This window comes from Canis aureus, chromosome 7 (assembly GCF_053574225.1).
Source record: "Canis aureus isolate CA01 chromosome 7, VMU_Caureus_v.1.0, whole genome shotgun sequence".
Lineage (NCBI taxonomy): Eukaryota > Metazoa > Chordata > Mammalia > Carnivora > Canidae > Canis > Canis aureus.
The window spans coordinates 22,694,600-22,715,721 of record NC_135617.1 but is presented as its reverse complement, the minus strand read 5'-3'; the positions used below and the strand labels follow the sequence as shown (position 1 = coordinate 22,715,721).

At 37.2% G+C, this 21,122-nt stretch overlaps 1 long non-coding RNA gene across 1 annotated transcript in view; it reads left to right on the top strand.

The window, feature by feature from the left end:
* Positions 1 to 2,363: 2,363 nt before the first annotated feature.
* LOC144316786 (uncharacterized) overlaps positions 2,364 to 21,122 on the top strand; it is a 64,723-nt gene continuing 45,964 nt past the window's right edge. Inside the window, exons 1-3 of the long non-coding RNA XR_013382648.1 lie at positions 2,364 to 2,840; positions 7,880 to 7,967; positions 19,315 to 19,380. This is a non-coding gene — a long non-coding RNA (uncharacterized LOC144316786). The remainder of the gene's footprint in view (positions 2,841 to 7,879; positions 7,968 to 19,314; positions 19,381 to 21,122) is intronic.

Here is a 21,122-nt window from a genome sequence, read left to right as displayed (position 1 = left end):
TATAATGCATATACAAAATATGTGTTAATCTACTGTTTATGTTATTAGCAAGGCTTCTGGTCAAGAGTAGGTTAAAGTAGTTATGTTTTTGGGGAGTCAAAAGTTATATGTGGAGGATCCCTGGGTGGGCTTAGCAGTTTGGCGCCTGCCTTCGGCCCAGGGCGTGATCCTGGAGACCCGGGATTGAGTCCCACTTTGGGCTCTTTTCATGGAGCCTGCTTCTCCATCTACCTGTGTCTCTGCCTCTCTCACTCTCTCTCTCTCTCTCTCTCTCTCATGAATAAATGAATAAATTCTTAAAAAAAAAGTTATATGTGAATTTTAAATTGTGTGGGTGGTTGGTGCCCCAATTCCCACATTGTTCAAGGGTTAGCTGTATATATTCTGAAATAATTATAGGCTCACAGGAAATTGAAAAAAAAATAGTACAGAATCCCATATACTCCTCCCCCAGCTTCTTCCAATGGTGACATCTAATATAACTATATTGCAATATTGCAATTCATACCCTATTTTTGTATACTCATCAGTATCAAGTGTCTACAGACAGCAAAGAAAAAAATGTGTGTTGAATGAATGAATATTTGGATGAATGAATACTGGTATCAGGTAAGACATTCTGTATCTGTGTTTTCACTAGCATTTTACCCCTTTCCCATGAAGAAAGAAGATTAAGTGTTCCCAAAGCTAAAAAATTATGCAAAGACTGCATAAGAAATAATTCATTTAAACACAGAGAAGGTGGGAAAAGCATAAAAACCTCTTTAAATTGGCTTATACACAAAGGATGTTGGGGTTAGAAAAGGGACATGGAATTGTGACTTTTAAAAGAAGGGTCTGATACAGTGGTTCAAATCTCAGTTCAATAATGCAAAGCTGGGTTTTCTTCAATTTGTAGGCAATTGAAAAGATACATCATAGTAGATTTTAAAGTATACTCAGTATGTTCTAGTGTACTATGCAGTATAGATCATAGAAGCAGAGAGAAGCTGGCATCTGTGAGTCAGTTCACAGCATACAAGGTTGTGTGATATGGACAAAGTGGAATTTTCTTACCTTAGTAGAAGATAAGTAGGCTGCAACTGATCTGGGATGCTTTTTGCAGAGTACAGTTATGTTTGTTTTGGTCTTTAGAAAATGCCGTTTGGAAATTATCCATGTAGGAATAGCACGAGTCCGTGATTTAAACTTATGGGAACATCAGAGTTTTATCTCTCCAAAACCATCATGTGCACACACAAGCACACAATAAACATTCCGGGGACCTTAATACTATAGGCAAAGTTTGCTTAAAACTTAGAGCTTCTAAAGAAAGTGTGCTAAGAAGATCAGTCTTTTTTTTTTTTCCTTTTTCTGTTGATAAATTTAATTTTGAGCTCCTATGGCTAACTTCCAGGTTCATTCTGGTTCTAATTCAAAACCCAGCTCCAGATCCCATACATCTTCAGACTTATTCTATATTGTCTTTGACCTCACAATCACCTTTGACCTCAGCTACTATTCATCTTCACCTTTAATTTTCCTCTTTAATTTGTTTTCCTGCTTTTTATCTTCTCTATTCACCTCTGCATAGTTGCAGCAGGGAGGAGTCATGTAAATCATTTTATTATAAGCCTTTTTCTTCATTGTGTGATTAAAGTGCCTTTGAAGTCTGTGAAATTGGACACTAAATGACCTGTAAGAAATTAAAGGGTACTGGATTTCATTATACTGGTGCCCAAAAGATACTCCTTTAAATTGATTAGGGGAGATTTTGCCTTCCATCAATAGACTAAAATCAAAGTTGTCTGTGTGTTCCTAACAAATAGGTTCACCTCAAGTCTTTCTTCTTAGAATTCCAAAAATGTCATACCTTTCTGTATCTTATGCTTGGAGTAGGGCAGAAGGTGAAGAAAGACAAATGAAGGGGCATCAAACCTTCTCACTTGCTCTATCAAGCAGGTCGTCAGTTCTAGCTGCTGGGTATCTTGCTCCAGAGAAGGAGGAAGTCACAGTAGCTCACTCCAGCTAGTCTCCAATGAGGGAGCAAAACTGCACAAAAGGAGAAAAATACATGTTTGCTCACATTGTGTCCACACAGGTACCTGTGTGACTGAAGTTAACTGAAATCAAAGGGAAAGAGAGTAAGACACACTTTGATGCCCAACAACTGTTTTTTGCTAATGTTTTCCCTTCTGTAATTCTATTCTCTGTTCTGGCTGGTTGTGCTGCTGAAATTCAGGCAGCTGCAGTTTTTAGCTAAGTATTTTCCTCACCTTTCAGGACCCTGCTGGCATAACTGTCCTTAGTGATTGATGGGACTCCATGCCCTGTATCTGGGGGGTGGCCCGCCCTCGGGGCGGGGGGGGGGGGGTTCCTGTATTAGGGGCATACACAAGTGGCTTGTCTACCTCCACATTCCTGAGAGAGCTGGGGTTCCCAGCTTCCTTTGTGTGAAGTGAAAGAATAGAGCTGATTTACAGGGTAAATAAAATATCAGAGGAAGTAGAGGTTAGCTGTTACTTATAGCTAAGAGAGATTTATGAAATTACATAGTAACTCAACCTAAACCTTAGGCTGTAGGCATTATGGTCTACATAGTTCCATACCTCATTAGAGGGAAAAAATGTGGAGAATGGAGAACACTAAGTCCTTCTTCTGTTAAAAAAAATTTCTGGTCTTAGTGCAGATGTGATCTACAATCAAAAGAACACTCTACATTTTTTATAGCATCTTTCCATACTAGGTTTCACTGGAGACTGTAAAATCCTACTCTAACAGAGCTGAATGGAAAATATTCTATTTTTTTGTTTGGAGAAACTGAGGCTCAGAGGCAGCACTTTAAGAAGCAAATGGCTGTGGTAAGAGCACCTGGAAATTTTATTTTATTTCTAGTCTGTTTTTACCTCAAAAAAAATTCAGTGGCTAACAAAAAAGGGGGGGAAAAGCCCTTACTGGATTCATTGATATGCCAGGCAGCACCCTATGTTCAATTCCATTTCAAAAGCTTTTCCCCCTACAGCAGTGATAGATTCCACAAGTCTTGGAGCGAGTTAAGGGACTGAAGGGTGCTTGTGGGTATAGTGAGCTATTTTGAGTGTGCTTTTTGAAAACTGAAATTACTGGAGCAAAATCTATTGAGGTTCAATGTTATACTTGTTTTATAAAGAGAAGGATTCATGTAAATCCAGAGGTATGTGGCTCAAGAGGTGGACACAATTAGAGGCAGTCTGGTCTACATGCCAACATTGCCTTGAATGCTAAATCCCTGATACTCGAAGTGTGCTTCCTGTACTAGCATTAGCATCACCTGAGTGCTTATTAGAAATGCAGAGCCTCAGGTTCCATCTTAGATACACTGAGTCAGAATATGCTTTTTAACAAGATCCTGAAGATTTGTATGCATATTAAAATTTGAGGAGTATGAGGCTGACTGACATTAAAGAAGGGGTCAGACCTGGTCCAGGACAGGTGAGACCTTAGCACTATGCCAGTGATGTGAATGTAGATTGGGGATGGTGTGGTGAAGAGAAGTGATGCTAAGCAGGATGGTCCAGGTGAGTGAGTGAGCGCTTGTGAGCATTCATAGAATCAAGACAGGAAAAGGAAGGTAAGAACAGTCAGCCTGTGATACCAGGGATTTGGAAATGGGCAAGTTTGAGAGCACCTTCATGGAGCCAGCCACCAAGCAGTATGGGTAGGGGGAGAGACAGGTGAGGAGAGAGCCAGGGAAGATAGGAGGAGGAGATAGGAGATATGAGTAGAAAGGCAGCTTCCAGAAGGTAGCATAGAGAAATGATTGTTGTTTTGTCTGAAAGAAAGCCATGCTTGGAAAACCAGGCAAGCTGAAGAGGTTGAGGGGAATCTATGGTTAGAAGAATTTTGTCGAGGGGTACTTGGGTGGCACAGTCTATTAAGAGTTCCACTTCTGGTTTCATCTCAGGTTGTGATCTCAGGGTCTGAGAGAGGGACTGAGCCTCACATCAGGGTCTGTGCTGAGTGTGGAATCTGCTTAAGACTGTCTTTCCTCTGCCTCTCCCTCCACTCTCTCCAATAAATAATTTAAAAAAAAATTTTTTTTAATTTTTATTTAATTATGATAGTCACACAGAGAGAGAGAGAGAGAGAGGCAGAGACATAGGCAGAGGGAGAAGCAGGCTCCATGCACCGGGAGCCCGATGTGGGATTCGATCCCGGGTCTCCAGGATCGCGCCCTGGGCCAAAGGCAGGCGCCAAACCGCTGCGCCACCCAGGGATCCCCCAATAAATAATTTTTTAAAAAATATTTTATTTATTTATGAGAGAGAGAGAGAGAGAGAGAGAAAGGCAGAGACCTAGTCAGAGGGAGAAACAGGCTCCCTGAAGGAGCCGGATATAGGACTCAATCTCGGGCCCCGGGATCATGTCCTGAGTCAAAGGCAGATGCTCAACTGCTGAGCCACTCAGGAGTCCCTAAATAAATAATTTTTTTTTTTTTTTAAAGAAAGGCTTGGTCGATAAAACCCATAAACTGATACAGTGGAATAGATTGGTCCCATCTGTATTTAATAGGAATTTTCCTTAACGCAGGTGGTTTGGCCTCTAACACTGGCATTTTTAAATCACATCAATCTCTTTGCTTCCATTCCATTTAACACAGAAATTTTTTTAATTTATTTTTTATTGGTGTTCAATTTACTAACATACAGAATAACCCCCAGTGCCCATCACCCATTCACTCCCACCCTCCTTAACACAGAAATTAATAGTTTCTTGGGCATACTACTATTGCATCTGACAATAATTAACATTTATTTATTTGTTTATTTATTTATTTATAGTTAACATTTTCAATGATTACTGGAAATACAACATAAATAAGAAGTTTTTTAAAGTACAGGCCAAGGGGATCCCTGGGTGGCTTCAGGGGTTTGACGCCTGCCTTTGGCTCAGGGTGCGGTCCTGGAGTCCCAGGATCGGGTCCCGCATCGGGCTTCCGGCATGGAGCCTGCTTCTCCCTCCTCCTGTGTCTCTGCCTCTCTCTCTCTCTCTCTCTCTCTCTCTCACACACACACACACACATAAATAAATAAATAAATCTTAGAAAAAAAAAATAAAGTACAGGCCAAGCAGGGGCACCTGGGTGGCTCAGTGGTTGAGCATCTGCCTTTGGCTCAGGTCCTGATCCCGGGATCCTGGGATCAAATCCCATATCAGGCTTCCTACAGGGAGCCTCTCTGCTTCTCTCTCTGTGTCTCTCATGAATAAATAAATAAGATCTTTCTTTAAAAAAAAAAAAAAGTACAGGCCAAGCTTTTGGTATTATAGGCCAAATTATTGTTTAGCTTCTGACATTGTGCCTGCTAAAATTACAAATGTTAATTTATAAGGAAGATTTCATTTCAGAAGCAATTAAAAAATTTGGTCCTAAGCTAACTTAAATCCAACCTCCTCATCCTCAGAATAGAATTAGTCATATTTGAAATTAGTAACTGAAAAGTTAATCCTAACCCTACATCTGGCACTTTACTCCTTATAGGTTGCACTTAGTTTCAGATAGAGAAATGCATGCATTAAGCCTGATCTCATTTTACATACTATTTTGTAAGCTTTCTTTATCTGGCAATAGAAGACCAATTTAGTCTTTGGGCAGTGTTAATTATAAATTAGACTCAAGCACCAAGCCTGTCTTTGTAGGATGAGGAAACATAAAGTTTCCTTGGAGGCTGGATTCTTTTAATGAAATAAGTACAGAGCTGTTTCTATTTGTAACTAAGTTGTTTAAGGAGGAAAAAAAAAAAAAAAGGCTTTGAATTCTGCAGATGAGCCCCAGTCTAGAAAGCACAGAGACATAGCATTGTCTTCTCTTTTCCCTAACCCCCAATAGCAGTTTTTTTTTTTTTTGAAATGAAGAAAGGGTCAAATTTTGTAAGAGTGACCATGATTAGTGCATATAATACAAATCCGTACCTAGTACTGCACCTATTTGCTTAAGGGAACATCCAAGAGATAGACTGAGCAGAAGCCTATAGAGTCAGGTAGCCACTGCTGGGTATTGATCAACTCTGCAAGCTGTTCAAGCACATGAGGGAACAGTTCTTAGCAAATTTACAGTGCTAATTAAACATCAACTTGTCTCATGAAAAGCATGCGTTATATTTTGAAGGAGGTCAGATGGAGTGAGGAAAGAGCAGAAAGTTTCTATAGGATGAAAATTTTAATTTATACATAAATAATCCTTTCGGGATTCATCACCAATTTTTGATATGAGAAGAGTCAACTATGTCACTGCCTCTTGCTCTTCAGTGGTAGAGTTAGTTGCAGAGTTAGTATATCCGCGTATCCAGAGTTGGTCATCCATGCTACAATCATCTAATTAATTTAGCTACTTTGTCACCTTTTAGTTTTATTTCCATAAAGAGAAAGGAGAGTTGCTGAAGACATAGGGAAAACTAATGAGACTCAATAAAGAGAAGCTCTTCATCATGAGGTTTTTGTTTCGCTACAGCTATAATCTAGTCATTCTTTTTCTTGGTTCTTTTGGAAAAGACAATACTAAAATATTTGTTTTTACTGTGTAACAATTGTTCCCATTTACTGAACACTTAACATGCAATAATCACTTAATATATATGTTAGGTCAAACAGCTTGTAAATGGTAGTGTTAGCACCCAAACTCTGATTTGTTTGGGATCAGAGACTGTGCTCCAAATACCTGTGTTAGTTTGTGTACCATAGAACAAAGGCTTTGGGCTTTTAAATGGAAACATACCATATAAAATAAGTACACTTTCCAATATAATTAATTTGTTCCTCATTGTCCTCCATCTACAAATTGAAATATTTCCTGTCATCTAGTAGGTTTCCTCACATGGCAGCCTTACTTATGTTCCCCTATGGTCTCTAAATTCTTTTTCCCATATACTCTAGTAAAGCTAACCTCTCCTGGGTCCACTGAGTTTCTCAACTTTCATTCTTTCTACTCTTGCCTTCCTTTTATTTTCCCACATCAAATGAGACACTAGATGAGAGGATAGATGTGAAAGTGTTTTGAGAAGTTAGAAGGAAATCAAACATAAAGTATTATGATTATGTCTGAAACAGATGTATTCTACATCTGCTCAATGAAACTACCCCTCTCTATGCAATCAAGACACTCAGCAAAATTCTTTCTGGAAATTCCAGAAGGCAGAAAGGCTATGAACCAGGGACATGAGCTGCCAAGTCAGTCAAAGCGTCAAAACAGGTTATGTCTGTAGGTATACCTTAAAACTAATGAAGGCTGGTTTCTAGGGAAGGGTCATGAAGAAATGTTGAAGAGTAAGTATTGTATCACGTGAAAGCTGTTCCGTGACCAAGAGGTTAAATAGCTTTCTTTTGCCAAAAGAAATGAGTAGTCTGAGTATAATAGCATATAGACTAGTTAAAATGAAGTGAATGAGAAAATAAAAAAGTGACACAAAAAAGAGAAGGCTCAAGAGCTCTGTTTCAAAAAGAAACAATACACAGGTTATTTATTTATTTTTTTTAAAGAAACATTGCTTGCTAAAACCAAGACTTTCTCTTAGTGTATATATGGATACCATAACTAGTTTGGGAATAATATGGGAGTTATAAATCAGTGGAGATTAACTAAATGTTTATAATAGTGAGTGGCTATGAAATCTTGAATTGGATGCACTTTTTGATTTATCTTTTTAAAATTTTATGCCCACGTGGATGTGTTGTGAGTCATGCCAAGTAAATCGTCATTTACATGTTCTCAGATTTCTACCATGCCCCCTAGTCATAACCCTGTTATTTATGGGACCTAAAATTTGGTTCTTTTCACATGATGATCTATAATTTATAGACAGAGTATTTAATGACTGTTTACAGTACCTTTGTCTCTTACAGAAGATTCTCCCTCTCCTTGTTGTAGAAATGCTCTCTGGTCCTGTTTTGTACTTGATTCAGCTGGTGAAGACCAAGAAGTCTTGGCCAGTCAAGTATTCCATATGGCAATGAAGGTACAACAAAGGAATTCATTTTTTGTGAATCTTGATTTGTTTTATAACAAATATATTTTTAAAATAGCCAACAGAAGTCTCTCAAATAAACTAGTTATTGAGAATGAAGAAATGAAACCTACTTATCTTTTTGTAAATATAGGTTTTGTTCCGAGGTAAAATTTGAAGGATATGTTATTGCCTCTGTTATTTTCAATCTCATCTTCCTGCACACCTTTCCTCTTTCCTGACACCTCAGCTTTCCAGGTTTCTTATGTTACCCAGACATACCTACTGTCTTTGCCTTGGTCTTTGCTGGCTGCAATGCAATGATTAGCTCAACTATAATAAATGATTCAGATAATTTAATTTACATGAACTATGTTGAATACTATAATGTTCAAGGATATTTAAAATTTTAAAACAATAAATGCTTATACTATTACAAATAGTAATTATCTGTGGGATTGTGGGTACAAGACTAGGAGGTATATACTGAATGGGCAATTACCGTTGGCTATTATCACCATTGCTATTAAGTTTTTCATGCTGCGGGTACTTACAAAAGACAAGTTAGACCTGGTCTGAAAAAAATTCCTTTAAAATTTGGGATCCCTGGGTGGCGCAGCGGTTTGGCGCCTGCCTTTGGCCCAGGGCGTGATCCTGGAGACCCGGGATCGAATCCCACGTTGGGCTCCCGGTGCATGGAGCCTGCTTCTCCCTCTGCCTGTGTCTCTGCCTCTCTCTCTCTGTGTGTGACTATCATGAATAAATAAATAAAATCTTTAAAAAATAAAATAAAATAAAATTTATCTTACATCAATATTTATACACATCTTTATAGGAATGTGAAATAGTAAAAATCATTTGGCCAGTAAGTCCTATATTTCTATTTTTTAAGTTTTTATTTTAATTCCAGTTAGTTAACATACAGTGTTATGTGAGTTTCAGGTGTATGATACAGTGATTCAGTAATTCCATACATCACTTGATGCTCATCATGACAAGTGCACTCCTTAATCTCCCCTAGTTAAGACACACCAACTGGTTGTGGTTAAACTCCCACCAACCTCCCCCCGATATCCATCAGTATGATCTCTATAGTTAAGAGTGTGTTTCTTGATTTCTCTCTCTTTTTTCCCTTTGCTCATTTATTTTGTTTCTTAAATTCCACATATGAGTGAAATCATAAATTATTTATCTTTCTGATTTCACTTAGCATTGCACACTCTAACTCCATCCTTGTTGCAAATGGAAAGATTTGTTATTTTTTATGGCTGAGTAATATTCCATTGTGTATATATATATATATATATATATATATATATATATATATATTCCACATCTTCTTTATACATTCATCAATTGGTAGACACTAGGGCTGCTTCCATATCTTGGTTATTGTAGATAATGTTGGTATAAACATTGAGGTTCATGCATGCTTTCAAATTAGTGTTTTTGTATTCTTTGGGTAAATACCCAGTAGTGCAATTGCTGGATCATAGGGTAGTTCTAATTTGAACTTTTTTGAGGAACCTCCATACTGTTTTCCAGAGTGGCAGCACCACTTTGCATTCCTACCAGCAGTGCAAGAGGGGTCCTTTTCCCCCACATCCTAGTCAACAATCATTGCTTCTTGTGTTGTGATTTTAGCCATTCTGACAGGTGTGAGGTGGCTATCTCATTGTAGTTTTGATTTGCATTTCCCGGATTAGAATTGATGTTGAGCATCTTTTCATGTCTTTTGGCCATTTGTATGTCTTCTCTGGAGAGAAGGTTGTTATGTCTGTTCATGTGTTCTACCCATTTTTAAAAATTGTATTATTAATTTTTTGGGTGTTGAGTTTTGTAAGTTCTTTATATATTTTGGATACTAACCCTTTATTGGATATCATTTACAAATAGCTTCTTCCATTCCACAGGTTACCTTTTAGTTTTCATGATTGTTTTCCTTCCCTGTGAAGAAGCTTTTTATTTTGATGTGGTCCAATAGTTTATTTTTGCTTTTGTTTTCCTTGCCTCAGGAGACCTATCTAGAAAAAAGTTGCTATAGGCATCAAAGAAGATACTGTCTGTGTTCTCCTCTAGGATTTTAACAGTTTCCTATTTCACACTGAGATCTTTAATCAATTTTGAATTTATTTTTATGTGTATTTTCATGTGTATGTCCAGTTTCATGCTTTTGCATGTTGCTGTCCCGTTTTCCCAACACCACTTATTTTAGAGACTGTCTTCTTCCCATTGGATATTCTTTCCTGATTTGTGGAAGATTAGTTGACCGGTAATTGTGGGCTTATTTCTGGGTTTTTCTATTCTATTCCATTAATCTATGTGTCTCTTTTTGTGCTAGTACCATACTGTTTGAATCACTACAGGTTTGTCCGGAAATGTGATGCCCCCAACTTTGCTTTTCTTTTTCAAAATTGCTTTGGCTATTAGGGGTCTTTTGAGGTTTCATACTAATTTTAGGATTGTTTGTTCTAATCCTGTGAAATGCTGTTGGTATTTTGATAGAGATTGTATTAAATGTGTAGATTGCTTTGGGTAGTATAGACATTTTAACAATATTTATTCTTCTGATCTATGAGCATGGAATGTCTTTCCATTTCTTTGTGTCATCTTCAATTGCTTTCATCAGTTTTTTATAGTTAGAGTATAGTTCTTCCACTGTACCTAACCTTTGGATAGGTTTATTACTAGGTATCTTATTATTTTTGGTGCAATTGTAAGTGGGATTGTTTTTCCTTATTTTCTTTCTCTGCTATGCATTATTGATATATAGTCATGGAAGGGATTTCTGTGGATTGATTTTTTAAAAAAGATTTTATTTATTTATTCGAGAGAGACAGGGAGAGAGACAGAGACAGAGACAGAGAGGCAGAGGGAGAAGCAGACTCCATGCAGGGAGCCAGATGTGGGACTCTATCCTGGGACTCCAGGATCAGGCCCTGGACTAAAGGTGGAGCTAAACCGCTGGGCCACCTGGGCTGCCCTGTGGATTGATTTTATATCCTGTGACTTTACTGAATTTGTTATCAGTTCTAGTAGTTTTGGGTTGGAGTCTTTTTGGATTTCCTATGTACAATATCATATTATCTGCAGATAGTGAAAAGTTTACTACTTTCTTACTGATTTGGATGCCTTTTATTTCTTTTTGTCTGATTGCTATGGCTAGGCCATCTAGGCTTATGTTGAATAAAAGTGGTGAGAGTGAACATCCTTGTCTTGTGTCTGACCTTACGGGAAAAGCTGTCAGTTTTCCTTGTTACCTGTGGGTTTTTCATAAATGGCCTTTATTATCTTGAAGTATGTTCCCTCTAAACCTACATTGTTGAGGGTTTTAATCATGAATTGATGTTGTACTTTGTCAAATGCTTTTTTTGCACCTTTTGAAAAGATCATATGGTTCTTATTGATATGATATATCACATTGATTGATTCATGAATATTGAACCACCCTTGCAACACAGGAGTAAATCCCACTGGATCATGGTGTATGATTTTTTTAATGTATTGTTGAATGGAGTTTGCTAGTATTCTGTGGGGGATTTGGGGGTCTATGTTGTTCATCAATGATATAGGCCTGTAGTTTTCTTCCTTTGTGATGCCTGTCTCATCTTGACATCAGGGTAATGCTGGCTTCATAGAATGAATTTGGAAATTTTCCTTTCTTTTCTATTTTTATTTTTTGAATAGTTTGAGAAGAGTAGGTATTGACTCCTGTTTAAATGTTTGGTACAATTCACTGGTGAGGCCATATAGTTTTGGACTTTTGTTTATTGAGGGTTTCTTTTTATTTCTGATTCCATTTCTTCACTGGTAATCAGTTTCTTCAAATTTTCTATTTCTTCTTGTTTCAAGTTTGGTGGGTTATATGTTCCTAGGAATTTATCCACTTCTGTGATGTCCAAGTTGTTGGTATATAGGTTTTCATAATATTCTCTTATAATTATTTGTTTTTGTGGTGTTGTTATTATTTCTCCTCTCTAATTTGTTATTTTATTTATTTGGGTCTTTTCTTTTTTTTTCTTGATAAGTCTGGCTAGAGGTTTTTCAACTTCATTGATTTTTTTAAAGAACCAGCTCCTAGTTTAATTGATCTGTTCTAGTGTTTGTTTGTTGTTGTTTTTTAGTTTCCTTTTTTTTTTTTTTAAAGATTTCATTTATTTATTCACAAGAGTCAGAGAGACACAGAGAGAGATAGAGAGGTAGAGACACAGGCAGAGGGAGAAGCAGGCTCCATGCAGGGAGCCCGATGTGGGACTTGATCCCGGTTCCCAGGATCACGACCTGAGCCAAAGGCAGGCAGGCGCCCAACCGCTGAGCCACCCAGGCGTCCCGTGTTTTTTTTACTTTCTATATAATTTACTTCTGCCATAATCTTTATTATTTCCTTCTGCTGGTTCTGAGTTATGTTTGCTGTTCGTTTTCTAGCTAATTTAGGTGTAAGTTTAGGTTGTATATGTGAGATTTTTTTCTTGCTTCTTGGGTAGGCCTATATCGCTATAAACTCCCCTCTTGGAACCACTTTTGCTCTATCCCCAGGGATTTGAACCATTGCGTTTTCATTTTTATGTGTTTCCATGTACTTTTTAATTTCTTCTTTTATTTTCTGGTTGACTCATTCATTGTTCAGTAGCATGTTACTTAACCTCCCTGTAATTGTGGTCTTTCCAGATATTTCTTAGAGTTAACTTCTAGTTTCAAATCATTGTGGTCAGAAAAGATGCATGGCATGACTTCAGTCTTTTTGAATTTGTTAAGGCTTGTTTTGTGGGCTAATGTGTGATCTGTTCTGGAGAATATTCCATGTGCACTCGAAAGGAATGTGTATTCTGCTGTTTTAGGATGGAGTGTTTTGAACGTATTTTTAAAATATATCTGGTCCATTGTGTCATTCAAAGTCATTGCTTTCTTGTTGATTTTTTTAGATGCTCTGTGCATTGATGTGAGTGGGGTGTTAAGTCTCCTGCTATGATTATATCATTATCAATTAGTTCCTTTATATTTGTTATTAACTGTTTTATGTATTTGGGTAGTCTCATGTGAGATATGTGAATATTTATAATTGTTATATCTTCTTGTTGGATTGTCCCCTTCATTATTATATAGTATTCTTTGTTTCTTGTTATAGACTTTGTTTTAAAGTCTATGTCATCCAATATAAGTATTGGTACTCCGGCTTCTCTTTTTACATCCATTTGCATGATAAACGGTTCTCTATTCCCTCACTTTCAATATGCAGGTGTTTTAGGTCTAAAATGAGTCTTTTGTGGGAAACATATAGATAAGGGTTTTTTTTTTATTTCCTGTCACTCTATGTCTTTTAATTGGACCTTTGAGTCTATTTACATTCAAAGTAATTATTGATATATATGTGTTTCTTGCCAATTTGTTACTTGCTTTGTAGTTGTCTCTCTGATCCTTTCTTGCCTTTCTCTCTTTCATGCTTTGCTGGTTTTCTTTAGTGATATATTTGGCTTTCTTTGCTTTATTCTTTGCATATTTATTAATGGTTTTTGCTTTATGATTGACATTAGATTTATATATAACAACTGCAATTTGCATCTGTATTAAGTTGATAGTTGTTTAATTTTGGACCCATTCTTTACTCCTGTCCTCCCTATGTTTTAGGCATATAATGTCATATTTTACATCCTTCTATTTTGTGAATTGCTTGACTGTTTACAGAAATATTCATTTTTATTGCTTTTGTGCTTCCTACCTTCATACTGTCACTTTTCATCTTTCCTTTCCACTCACAGAGTCCCTTTTAGTATTCTTACAGGGCTGGCATAGTGGTCATGAACTCCTTTAGTTTTTGTTTGTCTGGGAAATTCTTTATCTCTCCTATTCTGAATGACAGCTTTGCTGTATAGAATATTCTTGGCTGCAGATTTTTCCCATTCAGCATTTTCAATATATCATGCCAGTTTCTCCTGGCATGGAAAGTTTGTGCTGAAAAAAAAAAACCACTGATAGTCTTATTTTGTTTCTCTTGTACATAATGGTCTTTTGTCTTGCTCCTTTTACGGTATTTTTTGTTTATCACTATATTTTTCCCTTTTAATTACAATCTTTCGTGGTGTGGTCCTGCTTTTGTTGATTTTATTGGGGCTTCTCTGTGTCTCCTGGATCTGGATATCTGTTTCTTTCCCATGATTAGGAAAGTTTTCTGTTCTATCTTCAAAAAATGTTCTATCCCCTTTTTTCTCTCTTCTTCTTCTGGGACTCCTAAAATATGAATGTTATATGTTTGATGAAATCACCAATTTCCTTAAGTCTATTGTTTTGCATTATTCTTTTTTTCTCCCTTTTGTTCAGCTTGATCACTTTTTAAAAAATAATATCTTATTTACTTATTCATGAGAGGCACACACAGAGAGAGAGGCAGAGACACAGCAGAGAGAGAAGCAGGCTCCATGCAGGGAGCTGGATGTCCGACTGGATCCCGGGTCTCCAGGACCACACCCCGGGCTGAAGGCGGCGCTAAACCGCTGGGCCACTGGGGCTTCCCTTGATCACTTTTTATTATTCTGTCTTGTAAGTCATTAATTTGCTCCTCTACTTCTATCCTGCTGTTCATTCTATCAAGCATGTTTCTGATTTCGTTTATTGAGCCCTTTATCTCTGCTATATTATTCCTTATTTCTGTGTTAATGATCTTGCTAATGCCTTCTACTCTTCTCTCAAGTTCAGTGAGTATCTTTATCACCAATATTTTAAATTCTCTGTCAGACACGTTACTTATATCTGTTTTGCTTAGATCTCTGGTTGTGGCCTTGTCAAATTCTTCATTTGGGACAAATTTCTCTGTCTTCTCATTTAGTCTAAGTCTCTGTGCCTGTTTCTCTATGTTGGGAAAGTCAGCTACAACTTCTGCTCTTGAGAGTAATGGCCTTATGAAGAAGGTGCACTGTATGCTCTGCCATGTAGTGTCTGCTGCTGCCTAGGGCTTGGAGCTTCCGGGAGTGTCTCCAGTATGGGCTACCTGTGCCCTGCTGTTGTGTCTTGACCACTTTAATCTTCAGGCTAGTCATCTGCAGAGGTTCTCCTTGCCTGGCATGGACAGTGTTTGGTCCCTGGCCTGAAGGTGGCATGTTTTACTATGTATGGCTCCAGTCTGCTCATGAAATGAGATCCATCTCCATGGCTGCTGGAACCAAAACTCCACAAAACTCTGAGGTTAGGAAACTTGGTGTTGGCAGGGGTTTAGGCTAGTCTTCTGGGGGAGGAGGCCGGTGCTACTGGGACTGAGGCAAGTGTGACTCAGAAGAGCAGTTCTTCTAGAGTGAGGGGCCAGAAGGGCTTGATGTAAGCAAGTTAGGTAGTGAGTGTTGGCACTGCTCTGATTCCCACAGGAGGCCCTGTGCTTGTGCTGAGGGGTGAGGAAGGGGAATAGTGCCTGCTAGTTCCATTGTTCCTGGAGAGATCTCTCCATGAACACTGCCTCTTTGGGACATGCTCTGAGAAGAGCAAATGGCCTTCCCATTGTGTGTCCCAGGTACTCTTCAGATCACTGTTTCCAGGCTGTATGTCTGTGAGCTGTTTGCCCTGACATTTTTTCAAGAGCAGCCCTGATGCCTCTGGGCTCTATTCTAGTCAAGCCCACTGATCTTTAAAACTCCAGGCTGTAAGCCCCCCTAGTTGCCAGAACTCATGAAATTCAGTTGCTCTTGCTTTCCAAACCAACTGCCATGCGGATTCATTTTCTCTGTGTGCTCTCCTTTGTGTCAGTCTGTCTCACTCTTCTCCATGACCTTGATTCCCTCCTCACCATAGTAACCACAATTCATATCTCTGCCAAACTATGTCTCCATACTTCCTAACTTTTTTGATGTGACCTCTTCTCTACCTTTAGTTGTGGAGTCTGTTCTGCCAGTTTTCCAGTCAATTTCTAGGATATTTAGGATAGTTATCTAGTTGTATTTGTCAGTTGAGACAAGCCTAGGGCCCTTCTACTCAGCTGCTGTCTTCCAGCTCCAATCAAGTCCTATATTATTTTTAAAGTTGTTTTAAGTTTCAGTACTATGTAAAATAAGAAATTCTTATAAGTTAGGCAGTTCTTTTTAGAAGATAACTATGCCGTGTGTATGACTTATTCAAGTTAAATTGAAAGGAGACTTGAGTGCCTTTAGTGTCTCATGCTATCAATGTGAACATAATTTGAACTGAAACTTCCCATTTTTTACCTTCTCTGTTATTACCATCCTCCAATAACAAACAGAAAAATACTGTCCATAAATAATACTTAATCATGTCATAGGTGGATTTTGTAGTCATCTATTTGATATATAGATGATAAAAGTTACTATCTTATTAGCAGCAGTCTTTGCTATAATTTAACGAGTAAAAATGTCACATAATAAACATTCCAAATCAAAGCAGATATGCAAACCTCCTCCCGGATATTCTCAGACCCAACCAACATCTATGTGAAGCAGAAAAGTAAGCAAATTATTAATTTGCTTTTCTGTGTTACTCTTGAAGAAAATTATTTATTTTTATTTAATTACAATTTGTGGCCTTTCAGAATTATAAACACAAAGAAACATTTCCTGCTTCTAAGCTATTTCCTACAAAGTGGAAATCTCATGAAGACAAAAATTTGAGAGAGGGAAAAGCAAAATGAAAGAAAACAGAAATTTAAATGTACAGGGAATTTATAAGCTCTTACTTGAATCAATAAATACTGAGTTTTGGAAATAAAATTCTAAATAGAATTCTAGTTCACAAATGTGTCAATGAAGTAATGAGTTCAAACGCTGGCTCCATCACTTACCAGCTATGTGAAGTGGGGCTAGTTAACACACTTTTTTTAAAGATTTTTTATTTATTTATTAGATTGAGAGAGAGAGAGAGAGAGAGAGAAACAGGCAGTGGAAAAAGCATGCAGGGAGCCTGACGTGGAACTCTATCCAGGTCTCCAGGATCACGCCCTGGGCCGAAGGCAGCGCTAAACCACTGAGCCACTTTTTGAAATAAAATAATATTAATAAAAAATGGAAATAATAATAATAATAACCATTTACATGCTGTTCTGGGGTTTTGAATTAATGAACACAGTACAGTATGAAATATCTGTCAATCGGAATTTGATAGATATAAGCTATTATATTCTTATATTCTTACCTGCGCTGTATATTGTTTTCATACAAACCACCTTGTCCATGAGAAACCCCTGCCCTCACTGTGTTTATTCATTGAGACAAACTGCGTATATTTTGTCAGATATGAAGTATATGATTAATTACATTTTGATTCACATGTAATCTGATTCATTTGATGACGATATGGATAATCCCTCACTGTTTTTCATCTATTATTATAAATATTGACTGGGGATTTGCTTCTAATGTAAATTTCTAGGAAAAACATAGTATTAAGAGAAATCTTGTTAAGGCTATTGAACCCAGTTTATAGCCAGAGAAATTAATGTAAATTAATGTAAAAAGATTATATAAGATTATATAACTGTTTGATTAGTTTTCTTGTTGTTTAGTAATTTATACTTTGCATTGAGGTAAAGGAAATATGATCTAGTTTGAGACCTCAACTCTGGGAATTTGGTAGCAGAAGAAAACTCTCAGCTCCATTATGTTGCTGATCTTTTGGAATTAAGAAATAAAGAAGTTATGGAATTTGAAATATATAGCAAGGATTTCATTACAATAGCCTGATAAATAACTACAAAAAGTTTATTAGCCCACTTATGAAAAAAATGACTTCCCTCTACCATGTATATTACACTGGTGATAAAAATGAACATAATCAGCATTCATTTTTATTTCCTTGAATAAATTGTTTTTCACCTTGGATGAAAAGGTGAGTAGTTATTTCTACTGATGTCTTAAAATGTAGTTGTTTTATGCTGTCCAGTCTTTTAGCATTCAAATCACTACAAATTTTTATCAGGCTACAACTTTATAATAATAATAAAAAACTCAAGTATCTATTGGTTGTAACCTATTTACTTGAAAATAAATTCATTTAGTATGAGGAAAGGTATACTTCATATTTCTCAGCTCTCTTTTTGTGTATACAAATTTTGTTGGAGCTAAAACTCTCTAGTAGTCATTAACTTGTTGAAGAAGGGGAAATGTGTCAACAGACATCAGGGATTACTAACTGGAACAGAGGGCCCATCCCCACTTGTGCCTTTGTGACAACTGGGGACTATTCAGGAATCATTTGAATTTTTCAATCATGCTCCAACTCCTCAGGTATTCTGATAGGCCTACTTCATTCCTGTCAGGTGATAGTGGTGGTGGGATTCCTCTATACCTTGGAAATCACACTCTAATAATGATGTGAGCAGGTCATATCTCTCCCTTATTTTGGAGTAGACAGTTTTTGAAAATCCCTGTTCCTGATGGAAATTTAAAATTCCAGTAAAAACCAAAATATTCTTTAAATCAAAGCTTTAAACCTTTCTTTCTTTGTAAGTTAGAGAGTGAGGGCTTAAGATCAAATTGTCTGAAGTTTTTAAAAATCAAGTTGGCTGATATTTCCAAGGTAAGTTTTGGAGGCATGAATATGTCTTTGGGAGGGTTTTTGATTTTTTATGTTTTCTGGACTGGTGCTTTAGAGAATACTGCTCTTGCAAGAAATACCAGGAAAGAACAAAAGGGAAAAATTGGGATGGACTTCCTGGCCCCTTTGATTGGGAAATTCTGTATCATCATCCAAATGTTGAGAGATCTTGAAATCACAACATCCACAAAACTCAAAAACAAAATGAAAATGCTGCTTTCTCCCTCAAGCTTACACTTTGAGCCAATCTTGACATTCAAAATATGGAGAAGAGAGGAAGAGATATTTAAAATATTATTGTGGACTTGGTGGCAAATAACTAAAATTGTGAGCAAAGTTCTGTGGAAATTTTAATGATGCTAAACATGGTACTTATGCACTTTTGATCTAGCTTTATATCTTTCCACCACAAATGAGTATGCTGAAGGACATTACAAGAGTACACAGTAAACTTTTTTAAGCTATAAAATTAATCCAAAAAAAGAAGTTATTTTACCTTTTGATGTCTTACTACTTACTTTCCTGTGTGAATTGCTTTTGGCTGGTCAGAGACAGCTTTAAAAACCTAAACTATATAAAGTAATACTTGCATTTCCAGGAATGATTCAATCAGGGGCAAGATTTCAAAATCTATGGCTCTGTGATTGGAGGCCCCTGACCTTTCTTTTTAGATCAAAAGTTGGTTTTCCAAAGCCTTCCATGACCAATAGAAAATGGCAATAGAATAAAGAGCAAACAACTTGTGCGTAAAACATAGGCCCTTGTGATGGCATTTGTAGGGATGATGTGGCTGTATATTCAGTGCATCCTGCTTACTTGCTTTCTTCCATTGCAGACTGTTAACCTATGCACTTTCACTTCTGGAACTGAGCCCCCAAGGATGTACCAGAAGCTATATGAGGTAATAATTAATTATCTGAGGTAAAAGAAAACTCCCTTCCATAACATTTTTAAAGTAACACATACATTCTGATTATAAAATAAATATGAATGGAATTCCTAACTGTTTTATATGCACAGCTTATTTAATCTTTATGACATCAGGGCTATTATTTTACCACTTTGAACGTGAAAAACTCCAATCAGAGGTCACACAGCTAGTATAGCAAATAGTACTAAATCTGGTCATCTGGCTCCAGAAACCATGCTTTTTAACATTTGTGAATGACTGCCTCTCATACAGTTGAAATAGATGAGTGAAGATGTGAAAAGTTGAGTGAACTCAGATTCAAATAGCTATTGGGAATAGTAGGAGAGATTTCAAAAGGCAGTGGATGATTAATTATCAAATAAACTTTATAGACAATACATATTATTGGAATATAAAAGAAGAAAATTGATTAGGTTGGGGATGCCTTGTCAGGCCATGCTTCCTCAAACAGTGATTAGAAGAGAAGAATGTGGTGTTAGCTGAGGCTTGAAGGAAGGGCAATTTTGCAACATCAGAGACTAGGGTGTCTTGAAGTCTTGGGAATAAAGTGAGTCCTGGTCAGTTAACTAGGTTAAGTTAGTCCAGGAGAGAGAGTTGAAAGCCTGGTGTTACACTCATCTATTATAGTAGGACAGGAACTAGAGAGTTGTCTCGGGTGTAGGTGCTGACACGCTGTCCAATTTGACAACCATGGCACTGCTTTCAAAAGGCAGACTTATTAGTGGCGAAGAATTGGAAGATTCATGATTTATTGGAAGATTTGTGATGAAGCATTAAGGTATTTTAATATATAGGAGAGACATGGCCATATGGGGTTCTGGCAGAACTTGTAACAGAACTCCATACTCTTGAAGTTAGGGGAGGAGTGTGGGTGGGCAGAGGTTGGAGAGTACCAGGCAGGACAGAAACTTGGAGCAGGAGAAAAAAAAGGTCATTTAAAAAAACTGGGCATAGTAGTTGGCAATTGCATTTTGAAATGAGGTAGCAGTCTAGGTATTAAAGTGTAGGTGAGCATTGTTCTGTTTGGAGAAATAGGACGAGGGTTTTGAAGGTGGACTCTGGAATATTAGAGAGGTTTCGTGAAATTACTTTTACCTTCAGTCATAAGCAGATCAGGGAACAGGGATTATAACTGGAGCATGAAGGTAGGAACTGATTCGTTCCATTTGTGTGGTAGAAGAATGAGAAAGAAGTAATGTATAAAAGGATGTAATGTATAAACGGATGAGAGAGAGGAAAGGGTATTATGAGTTGGAAGGGCAGTGTGAAGACAATCATAAAGATGTATGCAGAAAAGTTAGGATGCTAGTTATTGGAGAGGAGTTTATACAAGGCAACAGTAGGAAGTAAGATTAAAAAGTGACATTGAAATTAGATTATCAAGAACTTTGACTTCTGGGATAAAGTAATTGCCTTTTATTTAGTTGGCAATTAAGACTTTGAACACTGGAGCAGAGGGGTTGATATCATCAAAGCAAATGTGCAGAAGTATAATTTAACAACAGTGTGCCTTATGGATTGGCAAAGGATGAAGTAGGAAATCAGTGAAGAGGATTCTACAATAGCTTAGCAAAAAGCAGGTGGGTGACAATGGGGCTTGGAATTGAGGGGAAAGATGCAGCAGAGATTACAAAATAAAACTTGCCAAGACTGAGCAATTGCTAGGATAAGTGACTGAAGACAGAGTCAAAGATGGTGCCACAGCTTAAGTG